The following is a 13992-nucleotide window of genomic DNA, read 5'->3' on the forward strand; positions in this document are numbered from 1 at the left end:
CCGGAGAGCCACCTGTTTGAGATGTTGCCATCAGAGTGTCTTGTCCAAGAGGGGCCATGTCAGGCCATGAAGCCAGAGCAAGCCAGGTAACAGCAGGCCTTGAGGGGCAAGCTAAGACCCATGGATTCCAGTCTCTGAATTGATGTCCTCAGCACCAAACAGTTACTGTCTTAAATTTGAAATTCCATATCGAACATAGGCAAGAGGGTGAGTCAGGGGGCAACCTGCCAGTGGGACAGACACCATTCCAGGAGAACAAGGAATCTCCTTCCAGAAACTCCTTGTGTGGGACGTAAGCAGACCTTCTCCAGACCACCGGCAGAGGGGTTGGGGGGGTCTGAGCCACTGGATTCCCCAAAGCGACAAGAGATCTGTTATGCAAGGCTACTTCCCAGAGACAAAACAGCAAGTTTTGCTGAGGATGATGGTGCCCACACTCTGTCTGGAGAGAAACGTGCCCTCTACACGCCACGTAGCCAGCCAAATTTATATACACATACATACATATATATACAAATTTAATTTTGTTCCAAGCCTCTATTATGCTAGGTAGCAGAAATGTCAGGCCAACTGGGAGCACTCACCCTTTTTCATAGGTTGCCCCTAATTTCTGGGGGGTTTACTCAGGACTTATTATTGAGGACCCAGAATCCCGTCTGTCTGGGGGCCAGCCCTCCTCAGTGCTCTCAGTGTAGGCTCTCTCTCTGTGGTGTGATCATTTCACTGCTCCTCACTCTTGGAAGCTGCCTGGGGCCCTGGCGTTTTCTTGGTGCTTTGCCATGGCCCCAGAGTCCTTCCTGGGAAGAGTCCCTCTACGGACCACCGATGTCGGCTTCAGGGCTTCCCCTCTGCTCTCCCCCCTCCCCCCCACCTCTGGGGGAGGGGTGTTGATCTTACTCTTCCTGTGCCCCCTCCACCTTTAGTCAGCTTCTCCTTTCTGTGTGTCCAAAGGCACAGGCTTTTGGATCTCAACAGTCAGGAAAAGAATATTTATTCCTCCGCTTTCATCACATCCTTTCCCGGAGGCATCCAGCAAGTCTGGGCTTCGCTGCCTGAATATGGCAACAGCAGCCACGGGTGGGTCTGGATTCTTCTCTGTTGAGGCCCTGGGATCCTTTGGATTGTTCTGTGCCAGATATTTGCTTCTTCATTTGGTTCCCTCCCCAATTATTAAAGCAAAACAATACAAAACAGCCACAAGCTCTCTGGCTCTGCAGCAGTCCTCGCCCAGCACGGTCTCTGGAAAGCCACCGGTGCTCTCTGTCAGAGGCCTTGCTGCCCCCACGCTGCTCTGCCATGGGCATGGGGCACGGGAGATGGACCACAGGTGTGGGCACGGCGAGTGTGTTGGGGCAACTGGGAACTGGGAAACTTGCAGGTCCCTCACTCATCCCTCTGGCTCTCTCAGTCCAGGGCTCAGAGATGTTGTTTTCTTGGCCACTATCTGGTTTCTGTGCCTTGGATAATAGATTACTAATGGGGAAAGGCTGTTTTGCTTATAGTTATTGCTAAAAATGAAGGGATGTTTCAGATCCATTTTTCACCTAAGAAACGTTTCCTCCAACCACCAACCAACCTCTTATCCTCCAATAAGCTGTCACCTCCAAAGTAACAGCTTTTTTGTCCTCCTGGCTTTTCTTTCAATCCAAATTCCAGAAACAGAAGTTGCCTTTCTTGGAGATGTAAGAGTTTGTGGTTGGGGCACATGGGTGGCTCAGTCAGTTGAGCATCTGACTCTTGGTTTCGGCTCAGGTCATGATCCAGGGGTGGTGGGATCGAGCTGACAGCATGGAACTTGCTTAGGATTCTTTCTCTCTCCCTCTCCCCTTCTCCTCCACTCGTGTTCTCTCTATATAAAAAAATAAATACAAAAAATAAAAAAAAGATTTTGTGGTTAAGAGATTGGGTTCTGTTTTCACCACTTAACACCTGATAGCTTTGGAGAGGTGCCTTGCATACTCTGAGCCTCAGTTTCCTCACCTGTACACTGAGAGTGCTAACAGCACCTGCCTCAAGGAACTGCTGTGAGGATTAGATGAGTGAATAATGAGAAGTGCTTAGCCCTGTGTCTGTGGCGCAGCCAGGCCTCAGTGCGATTCGGCCTAAATAGTCATGTGACAAAATTATTACTTCCCTCTGGCTCTTGGAACTGATGGGGAAACTGACATCAGGGATTCAAGATTTTAAACTAAAGGCAATGCCCATGGAGGAAGTGAGAAAGGGAAATGTTCAAGATGTCAGGCCACATGACATCATCTCAACTATAAACAGCAGCGGAGCTAGCAAATCCCCTCATCCTGTAAAACAAGGTGCCCCTTCCTTTATGTCACTTGAAGGATAAATAGAGCCCCACCCCTTCCCCCAACAGAGGCAAAGGGAAGTAACTGGAGAACCAAGTTTGTGCCAACGGACAGGGAGCACCCAGGTGGGTGCCTACTGCTCTACCCCACCTGTGTTTGCAATTGCCCCCCAGCCTGCCTTCGGCAACTCAGGGGCTGGAGTCCCCACCACGGGCTTCTGAGCCCCCACTTTGGCAGACTCATGGATAATCCTGCAGTGTGGACTGCCAGGATGGGGTACTTGGACAAGGGAGAAGCAGAGAAACACCTTTGTCCATGGATTTCAGAAGCATCCCTTGGCATTCCAAGGCTGGACGCATCCTCTGGAGTCCAGTGCCTCCAACCTCTCTCTGCCTTGATCAGACAGCCCGGCTCCTTAGCCACTCATGACTAATCATCATCACTCATGTTTCTTTTGAGCATTTATCACATGTGTGGCACTTTTTTCTGAATACTAGTCACTCCTCATACCAACACAACAAGGTCCCTGAGACTTCCTCCAAAACCCTGTCCCAGAGGCCCTACAGGAAGAATCCATTGCTCTCTGTGAAGCTGGCAGAAGAGGTCAGGCCACAAATATCTGTTGAGCACTTATTGTGTGTGCTCAGACCCTGTTCTGAAAAAGACACACTGTTGCATTGCTGCCTTTAGACAACTAACTTCAAATGGATGAAGGTGGACAAAGCTGAAGTACAGGATGCCGCTGGGAAGAGTTAACCTCCTCCAAGGTCCCCAGCACCAGAGCCCAGGCCAGTCACTGAGCAACTGTCTGGTCAATTGCTCCATCTTCTTGGCCACTGTTTCACATCACCATGTGTGCCCTTTCCTCTGGTGGGTAGATGGTTGAGCGACTTCATGGTGAGAGAGTTGGGAATGGATTCTGGAGTGTGTCCAGGCTGTGAGCTCCTCAAGGGCAGGGAAATATCTCATACCAGCACTTTAGTGCCCAGTAGAGGACATTCAGGAAACGAAACCATTAACAAAATGAAACGGCAGCCTACTGATTGAAAGAAAATATTTTCAAATCATATATCCAATAAGGGGTTAATATCCAAAATATATAGAGAACTCATATAACTCAATAGCAAAAAGCAATCAATTAAAAATGGGCAGAAGATTTCAATAGACATTTTTCCAAAGAAGACATCCAGATGTCCAACAAGTACATGAAAAGATCCTCAACATTACTAATCATCAGGGCAATGCAAATCAAGACCATGGCGAGGTATCCCTTTGCATCTGTTAAAATGGCTATTATCGAAAAGACAAGAAAGAAGTGTTGGCAAGGATGTAGAGAAAAGGGAACCCTTGTGCACTGCTGGTGGGAATGTAAATTGCTGAAGCCACTATGGAGATTCCTCAAAAAATTAAAAATAGAAAAACCATACCATCCAGCAATTCCATTTCTGGGTAGTTATCCAAAGAAAACAAGACACTACTCAAAAAGATATCTGCACCCCATGCACACTGCAGAATTATTTATAATAGCCAAGACATGGGAACAACCTAAGTGTCGATGGATAGATGAATAGATAAAGAAAAGTATAGAGGCGCCTTGGTGGCTCAGTCGGTTAAGCATCTGACTTCAGCTCAGGTCATGATCTCATGGTTCATGGGTTTGAGCCCCACATCGGGCTCTGTGCTGACAGCTCAGAGCCTGGAACCTGCTTTGGATTCTGTGTCTCCCTTGCTCTCTGCCCCTCCCCCACCTCATGCTCTGTCTCTGTCTCTCAAAAATAAATAAACACTAAAAAATTTGAAAATATAAAATTCTATATATAATACCATTCATGTTGTGACAAATGGTAAGTTTTCATTTTTTAATGACTGAATAATACTTCATTTTATATGTATATAGCGAAATAATATAATATATAATTATATATAACAAAGTATTATTCAATCATAAAAAAGAATGAAAACTTACCATTTGTCACAATGTATCTTGAGAGCATTATGTTAAGTGAAATAAGCCAGACAGAGAAGGACAAATACTGTATGATCTCACTTATATGTAGAATCTATAAACAAAACAAAACAAAACAAAACTCATACAGATAACAGAGAACAGATTAGTAGTTGCCACATGCAGGGTTGGGGTGTGGGCAAAATGGGTAAAGGTCATCAACAGGTACAAACTGCCAATCAGAAAATAAAAAAGTTGCGGGGATGTAATTTACAGCTGGTAACTACAGTTAATAATACTGCATTGCATATTGAAGAGTTACCAAGGGAGTAGACATTAAAAATTCTCATGATAAGAAAAAACAACTTTGTAGCTACGTATGGTGATGGGTGTCAACTTGAGTTATTGGGGTGATTGATCATTTCGCAATGTATACAAAGGTTGAATCATTATGTTATATACCTGAAATTCTTAAAATGTTATATGTCAATTACACCTCAAAGAAAAAAACACCATGAAATGATGAAATAAAAAAGGAATAAATGTGGATGTGAATTAACACAGGAAGGAACAACGGAGTGGATGAAGGCTTCACCACTGCCTCCTGTAAAATAACATTTTAGGGCACTGGAGCTATTTGCCATTCTTCCCTGTCTGGTGACTGCTTCAGTGTTTGGCTCATGGTAAGCGCTCAATAATATTTGTATAGTGAAGACATGGATACATACCTGGACAGGTATATCTGTCATAGTATACAGTATAGTGTATAGCTACACACTGTATATATACTATGTACATATAGAGTGTATGTACTCTCTAAATATTTGACAGATAAATTAATGAAATTATTAACAATAGGCATACCACTTAGGAAACGACCAAAGTAATTTTTCTCAGCATCTTCTATTAATGTTTACTGGTAACAGATTTTCTTTTTTTTTTTTTTTAATGTTTATTTATGTTTATTTGAGAGTGAGAGAGACAGAGCACAAGCGGGGGGAGGGGGAGGGACAGAGAGGGAGGGAGACGCAGAATCCGGAGCAGGATCCAAGCTCCAAGCTGTCAGCACAGAGCCTGATGCAGGGCTCGAACTCACGAAGTGTGAGATCATGTCCTGAGCCCAGGTTGATGCTTAACCAACTCAGCCACCCAGGTGCCCAGGTAACAGATTTTCTATAACTACACAACTGTTTACTCACTTTTTTGGAATTTCTTAGCAAGGTAAAAAAAAAAAAAAAAAAAAAAGCAACAAAACTGAACCCATGGAGAGGAAAAGGGGGCTAAGTCTAAATCTAAAAAATTCTCTATGTGAGCATCCAAGTAGACTAGGAAGTCTTTCAGTTGCCTCCTGCTGGGGCTGGGGCTGCCACAGGGAGAGGAGGGGGAACCAAGGTGAAGGAGATGGTCCACTGGGCCAGAATGCACAGCATAGCCATCTCAGCCATATTCTCTCTGGGGATTGACTTTTTGCAACATCGTTATTCGATTTCCATACGATTTTACAAGACTCAAGGTAAATATTGGTACAAGTACTTCTTTGCAAAAAGTAGTCATTTAATTTGATGAAATATGGTTCACGGTGATGGATGATGTTTGGACAAGCCAACTTCTACAAAGTCAACATTTATGAGACTCAAAGCAGCTTCCTCTGCTAAATAAAGCCATCCTGCCTCTGCTTAGCTTGAACATCCGTCAAAGAGAGTCAGAAACAGAAAGGGGAAACAGAGAAAGGCCCATCCATAAGCAGCTTGGAGTTGAAAAACCAAGGCTGAGAGCAGACACTCCCTGCCCCAGTAAACCCTCACCCATCCGGCTCTCCATAGTGGTTGCTCAAGAGTTCATGTTCATGATCAATCCCTCTTCTTGCTCTCCACCTCATGTGAAGGCTGAGCAGGGGGAGATATTCCTTTGCCACCCTCCTCAGGAAACTCTTCCTTCCTCCTCCTCCTTCCTCTCTGGCTAGGGATATTTGCTTTAAAGAAAAACACAATGCAAAAACATCAGGAAAGGTGTGGATGTGCAGAGAGAGGGGTCCTTGCTTTCTACTCCACCTGTTCAGGGGAAGGAGAAAGAGGGGTACAATGCTGCTTGCTGCTCACCACTCCCCCCCAGCTGTCTGCATCTGGCGCCAGCATCAAGCCTGAGGCCACAGGTCAGGGAGCATCATTTGGATACTCATGGAACCAAGTCTGAGTGGCTCCCACCCACCTCCTCTACTCTGTCCCAACCCAACAGAACTTCCCAGCTTGTTCGCCTCCCAGGAGTGACTCAGTGAAGACCTGAATGCTCCCCTGACAGATTGTCATTCTCTCGCCTCTCTGCGCCCCTCCACAGTTGTAAGTTTCTCCTGTGCCCACGTGCAGTCTATATTATTTCTTAAAAATCAGCTTTATTAAGGGGGGGTGTAGGTGGCTCAGTTGGTTAAGTGTCTGACTCTTGATCTCAGCTCAGCTCTTGATCTCAGGGTCATGAGTTCAAACCCCATGTTGGGTTCCACACTGAGCATGAAGCCTACTTAAAAAAAAAAAAATCAGCTTTACAGTTTATATTAGAATTCACCCTTTTGAAGCATATAGCCTGTTTGTTTTTCAATTTAATTTTAATTATATTATTTTCTTCTCTATTTAGCTTACTCCTGATTCATACAATTTGCTGTCAAAAATAGCAACTCCTGGAGTGCCTGGGTGGCTCAGTCAGTGAAGCGTCTGACTCTTGGTTTCTGCTCAGGTCACGACCTCATGGTCATGGGATCGAGCCCCACATCAGGCTCTGCACTGACAGTACAGAGCCTGCTTGGGATTCTTTCTCTCCCTCTCTCTCTGCCCCTCCCCTGCTCATGTGCATGTGCACGTGCGCGCTCTCTCAGAATATTTTTTAAAAAGAGTAACTCCAACCTTACTATGCCTTTGAGTTTCTCTTGTTTTTTTTTTTTTTTTAACTGGAGTATAGCTGACATACGTTACATTAATTTAAGGTGTACAACATGTGATTGGACAAGTCTACGTGTTACACTATGCTCACCACAAGCCTAGCTGCCATCTGTCACATATGATGCTATTACAATACCACTGACTACGTTCCCCATGCTATACCTTTCATTCCCATGTTTTATTCATTCACAACTAGAGATCAGATTTGACAAATACACACAGTATGTAACCACCACTGCAATCACGTTGTATAGAATGTTTCATCACCCCAAAGTCCCCTCCTGTCCCTTGCAGTCCTGCCATGCCCTCACTCCTGGGCCCTGGCGACTGCTGACCTGCTTTCAGTCCCCATCGTTCTGCCTTTTCAAAGTTTCTGATAAGAGGAATCATGCAGCACCTAGAGTTTTGTGGCAGTTTCTTAACCTAATGCTTTTGAGTTTCATCCATAATGTTTTATGTATCAATAGTCTTTCTTTTTTATTGCTGAATATGGATTCATTTTAATTTGCTTATTTCTTCACCAGCTGAGGACATTTGAGTGGCTTCTAGTCTGGGGCTATGAATGAAGCCACTATGAACATTGGGTACAACCTGTACTTTTTTTATTTTGCATCTTTCTTTAAATTACATTTGTCAAATGAAAATTATTTAAAAAAATTTTTTTTAGAGAGAGAGAGAGAATGTGTGTGGGTGAGGGGCAGAGGGAGAGAGAGAGGATCTTAGGTAGGCTCCATGCTCAGTGCAGAGCCCAGTGGGGCTTGATCTCACAGATTAGGATCATGACCTGAACCAAAATCAAGAGTCGGACAATCAACCAACTGAGCCACCCAGGAGCCCGAACAGCATTTTAAAGTGAAACTTTCTATCACTACCATAAATGGAAAACCTTTATAGTCTACCATAAACCAACCAGATAAAAATAGGATAAAAAGTAAATTCTAGCTAGATCCTGTTGCCTGCAATGTTAGATTCTCTACAATTAAAGTGAGGAATAAGGACTTTTTTTCACAGGTGATTTATTGAGGGAGGAATCTTGATGAAGGGGGAGGGAAACACAAGCTAAGCAAAGGTGTGGGTTCAGCTGAAGGCTAGCCTCAGCCTGCTCCTGTGGTGAGGTCTGGAACATGAATGGTACCTCGCACTTGAACCATCTTGACATATGAACGCTTTTGTCTCCTGCGTTAGTCAGTCATTGCCTGCAGAGTGTCCTGGGGCGGGGGGCGGTGGTAGAATCTCCTACCTATTTCCAGGTGAGGCCATGTCCAAGAGATGGCTGTAGCTGTGAAGTCTTAACAGCCAACACTCACAACAGCTGGGAAGTGTGTCAACTGGATAGAGAGGTCTGAGCAGGCCAACAGCATCTATTACACCAGCCAAAAGCTTAGACCTGAGGTCTTTAGAGGTTAAAGACCTATTGGCACCAAAAAGAGAACTTCTCTGTAATGCAATCAGATGATTGGAAAGTGAATTGAAAAGAGACAAGCTTGGGGCACCTGAGTGGCTCAGTCGCTTAAGCGTCTGACTTCGGCTCAGGTCATGATCTCACAGTTCGTGAGTTTGAGCCCAAAATGGGGCTCTCTGCTCTCAGCGCAGAGCCCACTTCAGATCCTCTGTCCCACTCTCTCTGCCCCTCCCCCACTCTGCCACTCCCCACTCTTTCTCATGCATGGTCTGTCTCAAAAAATAAACATTAAAAAGAAAAGAAAAAAAAAAAGACAATCTTTCTCAGTCCCTAATAAACTGTCGCTTGATGCCCTGCCTGGTCCCCTTGCCACCTTCCTCAGCTCCTGTATCCCACATGGTGTCTGTCACACATTTTGGGACACACTACTGTATGGCTTCAAATGGGGGTCTAGCCCCCATTCTGCCTGCTTAGCTCCCTTGCTCCTACCAGTGCTTCCCTGTTTCCTAGCTGGGTCATCTAGTAACCTTGGTTTGTTGGAGAGGCTACTCATTATTTGCTCCCTGCCTTTCTATTGTTCTCAGTATTACAGGAAACTGCATCTCCCAGGTTCCCTTGCTGACTGGCTTCCAGATAATTTTGCCCAACAGGAGAAGTTAGTGGAAGACTTGAGGCTTGCAGGAGGGGAGAATAGTGGCACTTCTCCCCTCCTCTTCTGCATTAGGGGGCATTTTCAGCAGTGGCTGTGTCTCTGCTCTGTTTCCACCTCTCAAGAGGACAGCCCTTACGTGGCTCCAGTTCCTGCAGGCAAGCCTTCCCCGCATGTGGCCAGCTCCCACAGGCAGCCCCTGCTCCCGTCAGGCTTCTGCCCGCCAGGACTAGCACTGACTCTGAACTTTCCCTCCTCAGTGGGCGGGGGGAGGAAGAGGCTTCCTGTTGTTGCTAATGCTTTCCTTTACCTTCTCACGTCTTCCATTTTCTCTCTCTCTCTCTCTCTTTTTTTTTTCTTCTTCCATTTTCTGTGTAACCAATTCCTGGTATTAAATTCCCTCTGTTGAAAGATCTAGAGCAGTTTATGGACCCTGACTGATAGGGAGAAGCAGCAAGACAGCAGTGAGCTAACCAAGTATTTACAAAGTTACCAATGATAAGTTCTGCACAAATAGGCTGTCAGGATCATTTGGCTAGAAAGTTGCCCAAGGTTAAGGCCCCAGTTTCATCCCTTTGAAAACTCAGATATAATATAAAGGGAGAAGGAGGAAGAGGCACAATCCACTGTTCACAAGCCTCCAGAAATTCCCTGTGTGTAAAAAGTCCTGGCCTTGACCTTCCTCCATCCCTTACTTCTTCCTCTCAGCTTAGCGCTAGCCCTTCCTGGCTTCCCTGTTTATCAGGACTAACGCCTTTCTGCTGGCTCTTCAAAAACATTTTTATCTGCCCAGTGGGGCCTCTCGTTAACAACCACGGTATAAAGAAACAGAGATCACACAGTGGGACTTAATTTAGAGCCACATAAACAGATGGTTTTAAGAGACCTGATTCCCTCTGTTATTTCCAAATGGTGCCACTAGGGATGTGGAGGCTTGCGCGTGGCTCTGACTTAACAGAGGTAGGGGGAATTACCCTCCAGGTGGGAGAGTCAGGGATGGAGATGATGTGTCTTAGGGAGTAAGGCCCAGACTGGACCCCTGTGCTTTGCCCCCTCAACACTTGCCATTTTCCCCTTAGAAATGGCATGATTAGGGGCGCCTGGGTGGCGCAGTCGGTTATGTGTCCGACTTCAGCCAGGTCACGATCTCGCGGTCCGTGAGTTTGAGCCCCGCGTCAGGCTCTGGGCTGATGGCTCAGAGCCTGGAGCCTGTTTCCGATTCTGTGTCTCCCTCTCTCTCTGCCCCTCCCCCGTTCATGCTCTGTCTCTCTCTGTCCCCAAAATAAATAAATGTTGAAAAAAAAATTGTTTAAAAAAAAAGAAATGGCATGATTAGCAAGAGGGCCAGAAAGGAGTTCGGGGAGGCAAGCCAAAGAACACAGCAGCCTGGTGCTGAAGCAGCCGTGGGTGCTGTGAACACCCTTTTGCTTTGGGCATCTTTGGCTTCACCGTCTCCCTTATTGACAGGGACCCTCCAAGCCTGGCACACAGGAGGGGCTCCAGAAAGCAGGACATGTTCCATGCCCTCAGAGTCTTCCCATTTGTGACATATCTTTAAAAAGAAAAAATAACACTGTGTAGGTTTGTCACTGTTTATGGATTTCACCCCCAATTGGGCAAAGACAACCAGATGACATTGGACAGGGATCCCACCAGCAGCCCACCCTCCCTGGGTCTTGGCTTTCTGAAGGGCATGGCTGGTCAGATGAGGGATGGCAGTGAGGGACAGCTGCAGTATTGCCCCAGGCAGGACTTAACAAACAGAGAAATGGCAAATATAGGTCCAGGAGTAAGTTTGGGGAACATGAAGAAACAATGGACTAAGGCCGGGTTTCTTCCCTCTTTCTATTTCTGTAAGCGTTCATTGAATACTTACTGTGTATCAGACCACAGTGCTTGGCCCATCTCATGCCTTCGTTCATCTGATCTTCACAGCAGCCCCGGGAGTCAGGTGACCCTCACCAGTGAAGAACTGCAAGGCTCAGAGGGGTAAAGTAGCCTGCCAAGGTCACACAGCCACCTGGGGCTTGTGTTGCAAAAGCAATGTTCAGACTCCTCAATCCTGCAGGCAAAACAAACATCTGGAGAGGCCAGGTCAGCTGCTAGAGAGGCAGAGGGTGGGCCCCAGCCTGGGGACGGTGGAAGTGTGCCAAGGAGAGAGGCCAAAATAGTCAGATGAGAATCGAGGAGAGGGGGCAACTGACCGGGTGTGAGCTCTGCAAAACAGATGATTGCTGCTTTTGGAAGCAACAGCAGTGTTCCCCTTTCATCTGGACCTTTGACCTGGAGGCTGTCCCAGGAAACCTCACTTCTTGTTTACCACGGACCCGGACCTGATGAAGATGAAGCGCCTGCTATCCCCCTGAGGCTTACTGAGTGATATGGGGGACACAATATCAACAAGTAGGATCTCTGTCCTCAAGCCCACAGGGTAAAGAGAAGAGGGACATGTATCCAGATAGAAATTACCAAGCCATGCCTAACGAGAGTGCGCAAACTATGTGAGACACAGAAAGGAGGGGAATCAGGGAGGACTTAGAGCAAGTGGTCTTTGAGGTGGACCCAGAAGGTGGGCTGGGCTTGCAATTGTTGGATTGAGAGGAAAAGCTAGCTCAGGCTGAGGAAATAGCCTGAATGCAAAGGTGCTCTGAGTAAAGGGGATGGGAATGGCCAGGACAGGTGAGGCGCCAGATGTGGCTGGAGCATGAGCTGTCAGGGCTGGTGCAGGGAAGATGAGCCTGGAAAGGTCATGCAGTAGGTTAGGAAAGGTCTTGCCTGCACCTCCCACATGCCCATTGCCTACCCTCAAAACACTGCTCTAGGGCAGGGCTCAGCCTCCCCAGGTTTCACTTGTGGAAACCAGGGATTGTGGCAATTCTTATGACTTCATACTTCCTTCCTCCTCCATCCTTAGCAGGAGGTCTTCCTCAGAGGGCCCCTCTGTCCCCTTGAGGACAACCTATGCCATCCACAAGGTCCGATGACTAAGCATAAAATTGCCGTGTCCCCAAGGGAGAAGCCACTCCAAGAAGCATGGTAAAGGGAAAGGGGCACCAGATAGGGAGACAGGATATCTGGATTCCAGTGTGAACTCTGTCACCGACTGTGTGACCTTGGACTCCAGTGTAAACTCTTGTCACCGACTGTGTGACCTTGGGCTTTAGTCTGAACTCTGTCACCAGCAGTGTGACCTTGGGCAAGTCACTTCCTCCCTCTGGGTCTTGGTTTCCTTATATCTAAAGTGAGGAACTGGACTAAAGATTTAGCAACTCTTGGCATCCTTGAGTAGTTACCTGCGGCCCAGGGACACAGAGGGACAGCATGGAAGGGGCATGCATTCATTCTGTGGAATTGTAGGAAATGTCTGAACATAAGAGACTCCATTTGAAGCTCCGTTTTCTTTCCCAACTGATGAACTCTCGAAATGGGCCAGAAGTAGCAATTGTCTTGCAAGGCAGTTGCTCATAAAATTTCAACAGGGCAACTGGCAATCGAACCATAAGGGGACAGTAAAGTTAATTAATGCATACCAGGACAGTTTCATTTGATAGCACTGGTAAAATAATCAATAAGATTAATCAGAAGTGGCTCAGCCTCTCAACACCAAATTCACAGGGGTTTTTTTTGTTGTTGTTTTTCCATTTCTTTATCTGAATCATATAATGACTCCTTCCTTCTCTCTCATAAAATGCCCTATGTGAACCAGACACTTTCCTGGTTATCCTAGAAACTGTGCTCCTCCAACAGTAATTCTGGGATCCCAAATAAAGGCCTTTGTTCCTTTTTAGTTTCTCCTAATTTTCTTGGTTGATAATTTTTAGGTTGTTGTTTTTTATTTTTGTTTTTGCTTTTTCTTTTGCTTTGTTTTGTTTTTGAGTGTTGACTAGGCAGCATGCCTTATGCCAAGGATGTGGATATAAAGTGCGTAAATTCAGGTCCCTGATATCCAGTGATGGAGAAAAACAAGTGAGATGCAGGGGGCAGAGGTATTGAGAGCAGCAGGCAACTGTAAGCCCTGGAAACTGCTGGGCTCAAAGTTAGACTTGCAAGTGTCCAGGAGAGCATCACAAAAGAACCATAGCTTGTGCAGCCATGTGAAGGATGGGTATGTTCTGCCAGCTGGACAGGACAGCAAGGGCCTACCAAGCAGGAGACAATGTGTGGACAAAAGCAGGAAGGCAGGTGACAGTGTGTGGCATCCAGACAAGCACAGCTGTGAAGAGGGAGCAGAGTGAGGAGGGCCCAGGAGAGAGATGTGGGGCTGGCTGGAGGGCTCAGCAGGGCCTCAGGACCAGGGAAGGAGTGGCATGCTTAGGGCTGCCTGCTGGAACCGTTACTCTGGTCAGTGTCTGGTGGAGGCTGACTGATGCCCAAAGTGGATCCATGTAGATCCCTGAACAGGCCCCCTGCCCTCCCCTGGGGCCCTCACCTCCTCATAAGTGATCAGGCAGCGGTGACTCACCACAGACTGCTTCCTACTTGGGACATCAAAAAGGACAACAGGGCTTCCTCCTTTCTGTGGAAATTACAGAGGGCCTCAATAAGCGACGGGTGAAGGAAACGAGGACACACATTCTCCCAAGCTGCAGCTTGAGCGCACACAACATTAAAACTGTTATCTGAGCCAAAGAGAATGAAAATTCAGGCAGGATGAATTCAGGACTCAAGGCCATCTCCCAGGGCCCACGCCTCTAGGCCAGGCATGTAGTAAACATCCAATAAATATTTTAATTTGTGTATATGCATTATTCCCACCAATAAGGCTT

General features: G+C 46.5%; 1 long non-coding RNA gene across 1 annotated transcript; it reads right to left on the bottom strand.

The window, feature by feature from the left end:
- Nucleotides 1-501: 501 nt before the first annotated feature.
- On the bottom strand, nucleotides 502-11458 carry LOC147573486 (uncharacterized). Its single transcript, XR_015244818.1, has 2 exons — nucleotides 11103-11458; nucleotides 502-1849 (listed from the first exon to the last, which is right to left on the bottom strand). It is a non-coding gene; the product is annotated as an uncharacterized LOC147573486 (long non-coding RNA).
- Between the last annotated feature and the right edge of the window lie 2534 nt (nucleotides 11459-13992).

The sequence above is a fragment of the Puma concolor genome, chromosome E2 (genome assembly GCF_028749965.1).
Source record: "Puma concolor isolate L17-30 chromosome E2, mPumCon1.1.hap2, whole genome shotgun sequence".
In the NCBI taxonomy this organism is placed as follows: Eukaryota; Metazoa; Chordata; class Mammalia; order Carnivora; family Felidae; genus Puma; species Puma concolor.